Source organism: Oncorhynchus tshawytscha, unplaced genomic scaffold (genome assembly GCF_018296145.1).
Source record: "Oncorhynchus tshawytscha isolate Ot180627B unplaced genomic scaffold, Otsh_v2.0 Un_contig_1626_pilon_pilon, whole genome shotgun sequence".
Lineage (NCBI taxonomy): Eukaryota > Metazoa > Chordata > Actinopteri > Salmoniformes > Salmonidae > Oncorhynchus > Oncorhynchus tshawytscha.
Genome location: NW_024609597.1, coordinates 202,501 through 207,500, shown reverse-complemented (window position 1 = coordinate 207,500; position 5,000 = coordinate 202,501). Strand labels below are relative to the sequence as shown.

General features: G+C 45.7%; 1 protein-coding gene across 1 annotated transcript in view; it reads right to left on the bottom strand.

Moving 5' to 3' along the window:
• LOC112240539 (adhesion G protein-coupled receptor E1-like) overlaps positions 1–5,000 on the bottom strand; it is a 46,907-nt gene that overhangs the window by 8,385 nt on the left and 33,522 nt on the right. The gene's annotated exons all lie outside the window — the stretch shown is intronic.

The window sequence follows — 5,000 nt, the reverse complement described above, 5'->3', positions numbered from 1 at the left end:
AGGAGATGCCTGGTACGAGTGATGAGGTGCAAGTGGAGAGTGTTGAAAGGGATGTGGTAGAGGGGAGTCAGTTGTCTGTGTTCTCAGCTGAGGAGGATCAAGAGAAGGATATGGATATCTCTTTAGATATGACAGCTGCTGGTGCGGACTCAGTTTATGATCTAGAGGAGGTAAATGAGTTTCTGGATCAGACTTTTGGGAAATCTGTCAAATTGGCAGATTATTTTGATGTTGATAAGTTTGTGAGGTCAGCTGTGATGTTACAGAAGACGGTGGGGTTAGACCAGCTGAGTGAGAAGAAGCGGTTTCGCTTGAGGAAATTTATTACTGCTGTTGCAGCAGCAAAAGGTGGTGGAAAACGTGTTCAGGTTAAGAGAAGAAAAAAAAATAATGATGATGATCATGCTTCATAGGGTGTCTTTTTTCTCATTGGTTTCTCAGTGGTTTCTTCTGCTTTTCTTTTCTCTTTTCTACATGGAGGTACTAAGGGGAGGTTCTCTCAATATGAATGGGGGAAGGGACAGGAATAAGAGGGCTTGGGTATTAGAAGTAATAAAACAGAAAAGGCTTAATGTAGTTTTCCTACAGGAGACACATAGCGATGAGGAAAATGAGGTTGACTGGGGTATGTGGTGGGAGGGGCAGCATGTACTCAGTCATGGTACTAATTTCAGTGCTGGGGTGGCCATCTTGTTTTCCTCAGGCTTAGGGGTGACTGTGGTATCTACAACAGAGATTGTCAAGGGTCGGGTTTTATTGGTCAAGGTGGATGTTATGGGGTTTTTGTTTGTTTTTTAGAATGTTTATGCTCCTAATGAGGGTACAGAGCGTATTGCTGTATTTGATCAACTAAAGGAAATGTTAAGACAGTGTGACCAAGAGGGGTGTATGGTTTTAGGGGGTGACTGGAACTGTACAGTGGATTTTACTGTTGATCGCACCGCTGAAGAACCTCACCTGCGGTCAGCCACTTGCCTGTCTGGCCTATTAACTGAGTTTGAGCTTTCTGATGTGTGGAGAGTAAGGAATGCCAAAGTTAGGCAGTACACATGGCTAAAAATTAATGAAGGTCGTGTCAGTGCAGCACGGTTAGACAGGTTGTATGTATCTGAGCAATACTGTAGTAGGGTTGGAAAGTGTGCCATTACTCCTGTGGGTTTCTCTGATCATCATATGGTTACTGTTGATATTCACTTGTCCTGTCCACGAAGGTCATCACCTTACTGGTATTTTAATGTTAAATTGTTACATGATGTCATGTTTTGTGACAGGTTTTTGTTGTTTTGGGAAAAATGGAGGGGTATAAAAGGGAATTTTGAGTCCTTGAGACAATGGTGGGAGGTTGGGAAGGCCCAAATACGAGTTTTTGTCAACAGTATACTGCTCTGTCTCAAACTGAATTTAAAGAGACTATCAAGGCCCTTGAACAGGACATCAAATCTATTGAATTGAAGCTGCTCACTCAGAATGACCCTGGACTAGTCATGAACTTACAGGACAAGAGACATGAACTGAGGTCGTTTCTGCATGAAAGAGTGAAGGGTGCCTTGATTAGGTCTCGTTTCGCTTCCCTCAAGGATATGGATGCTCCTAGTGCTTTTTTTTTTAACCTAGGAAAGTCGACATTTCAACGTAAACAGATGGTCTGCCTTCGTCTCCCTGATGGAAAGGTGACCACGAATGATATTGAAATGCGTCAACATGCCGTGGATTTCTTCTCGTCCCTTTATAAGGCGGAGGATTGTGACTCTATGTGTACTGAACAGTTGTTACATGGTCTTCCTAAATTGGGACCTGAGCAGAGAGTCGCATTGGACGCTGACATTACACTGCAGGAGCTGTCCACAGCAGTTATGCAGCTCTCAACAGGCCCAGCCCCTGGCATCGATGGTTTACCATCTGAGTTTTATAAGCACTTTTGGGGGTCTATTGGGGAGGACTTTTATGAAGTGATGTGTGAATCTTTTCATGAGGGTTCTCTTCCTGTATCCTGTCAACGTGCAGTGCTTTCACTTTTGCCAAAAAAGGGGGATTTGGCTCTCATAAAAAATTGGAGACCTGTTGCTTTGCTGTGCGCAGAATATAAAATTGTTTCTAAATGTCTCTCAAACAGGTTGAAAGAGTATCTGGGGTTGTTGATCCACAAGGACCAGTCCTACTGTGTACCTGATCGCTCTATTGTTGACAACTTGTTTCTGATAAGAGATGTTTTAGACATTTGTAAACTGTCTGATGTAAATGTGGGTTTGCTTTCGTTGGATCAGGAGAAGGCTTTTGATCGTGTGGACCACCAGTACTTGTTTAAAATAATGAAAGCCTTTGGGTTTGGGGATGTTTTTCTGTCTTGGGTGAATTTACTGTATGCTGGAGCCTCGTGTATGGTGAAGGTGGGTGGTGGTTTAAGTTGCCCCATCCCTGTCGAAAGGGGCATCAGGCAGGGATGCCCAATTTCAGGGCAGTTATATAGTCTGGCGATTGAACCAATGCTTTGTTTTTTAAGAGCGAAGCTTACTGGTTTCTTTGTGCCAGGTGTGACGAAGGCTCCCACGATAGCACTGTCTGCGTATGCAGATGACGTGATAGTTTTTATTACAGGGGGTGAGGATGTTAAGGTTCTCTCAAATGCTTTAAAGGTGTATGAGGGGGCCTCCTCAGCTAAAGTCAATTGGGGAAAGAGTGAAGCGCTGTGGGCAGGTCAGCTTCAGATGGGGTCTACTCCACGGTTACCAGGGGGGCTTCAGTGGGGCAGAGATGGAATGAAGACTTTGGGTTTTTTTCTAGGCTCCGATGTCTTTCAAAAAAAGAACTGGGAGGGTGTAGTGGAGAAAGTGTGTGCCAGACTGTCAAGGTGGAAATGGGTGTTGCCCCAGCTGTCTTATAGGTGAAGGGTCCTGGTAGCTAATAATCTTGCTGCTTCTACCCTGTGGCACAGACTAATGATTTTGCAGCCACCAAAGGGTCTGATACAAGAGCTTCAGAGGACCCTTGTCAATTTCTTCTGGTCTGGGCAACACTGGATTAAAGCTGCAGCCCTGTACCTGCCACTGCACGAGGGTGGGCAAGGCCTGGTGGACATTTCCTCTAGGATCACGGCTTTCAGGCTCCAAGCAGCCCAGAGATTGTTGTACAGAGACTGTTCTAGCTGGGTCGAAACAGCCTACATATTGATGAGGAGAGCGGGCTGTTTGGGCTTCGACAAGCATCTTTTCCTCTTAAAGCTGGAGGGGGGTGATTTGACTGGCCTGACTCCATTTTATGAGTCTGTTATGCAGGCTTGGAGAGTCTTTGTCAAGTCCCGTAAGGCCTGCACGCCACCAGGGATGTGGCTTTTTGAAGAGCCTCTTTTTCACAACACTGCCATCCAGTCCCGTGTTCTGGGTTCAGCCTACGTTCATGCCTGTTAGGCGTGGGGTGTACCAAGCTGGGTCATCTGATGCAGAGCAGGAGCAGATTGGAGGAGCTGGGAGAAAGAGCGGGGATCCGATCATCTCGTCTACTGAGGAAGGTCGTCGATGAGGTCTGTGATTCCTTGCCAGTGCTTCATCTGCAGTATGTGACTGACACTTCCAATTCTGATCGGTGGAAGGAGGGTCTGGATTATGTGTTCCCTGCACTGATTGTTAGTGCTGCGATGGGGGCATCCGTTTTGTCACTAAAGCACCTTATACCACCCACCACTGCGACTTGTATGCTCTAGTCGGCTGGCCCTCGCTACATATTCGTCGCCAGACCCACTGGCTCCAGGTCATCTACAAGTCCATGCTAGGTAAAGCTCCGCCTTATCTCAGTTCACTGGTCACGATGGCAACACCCATCCGTAGCACGCGCTCCAGCAGGTGTATCTCACTGATCATCCCTAAAGCCAACACCTCATTTGGCCGCCTTTCGTTCCAGTACTCTGCTGCCTGTGACTGGAACGAATTGCAAAAATCGCTGAAGTTGGAGACTTTTATCTCCCTCACCAACTTCAAACATCAGCTATCTGAGCAGCTAACCGATCGCTGCAGCTGTACATAGTCTATTGGTAAATAGCCCACCCATTTTCAACTACCTCATCCCCATACTGTTTTTATTTACTTACTTTTCTGCTCTTTTGCACACCAATATCTCTACCTGTACATGACCGTCTGATCATTTATCACTCCAGTGTTAATCTGCAAAATTGTAACTATTCGTCTACCTCCTCATGCCTTTTGCACACATTGTATATAGACTCCCCCTTTGTTTTCTACTGTGTTATTGACTTGTTAATTGTTTATTCCATGTGTAACTCTGTGTTGTCTGCTCACACTGCTATGCTTTATCTTGGCCAGGTTGCAGTTGTAAATGAGAACTTGTTCTCAACTAGCCTACCTGGTTAAATAAAGGTGAAATAAAATAAAATAAAAATAAAAAAATAAAATAAATTAAAAAATTTGAAGAGGACGTGGGGACGCTGCTTTCCTTCGATACCCCGGAGCTGGGGGAGTTCAAGGAGGTGGGAAAGAAGGCCATGTACAGAATATGTGTAAAGGTGTCCCATGCCTCTTCCCTGGAAGGGGTAAAATCGACGAGGTGGGCGGATGTGCTTGGTCCAGGTGCCTCTCCAAAAGGCTGTTGGCGATCATTACATAAACTGCCTATTGATAAGAGGACAGCTGACCTCCAATGGAGGATAATACATGGAGCTATAGCCACCAATATGCATCTGGTACACCTGGATCCTACTGTTGGGGAGGGGTGTCCATTCTGTGCTGGGTCTGAATCTCTGGCACATCTGTTTTTATTGTGTCCCAGGTTGGTTGGGATGATTGACCTGATCACTGATTGGTTCTCACGTTGGGAGAGGTTTTCTCTTCCCAACTGTATATATTTGGGCCAAAGTACAGGTTCAGTCAAAAGGGTGTAGTTGTGTTGCTTAATTTTGTGTTAGGGGCAGCAAAATTAGCGATATGGAAGACCCGAAAGAACAGCATTCGGGGACAGGGGTCTGTGGATGTGGTGGGAATGCTGGAGGGAAT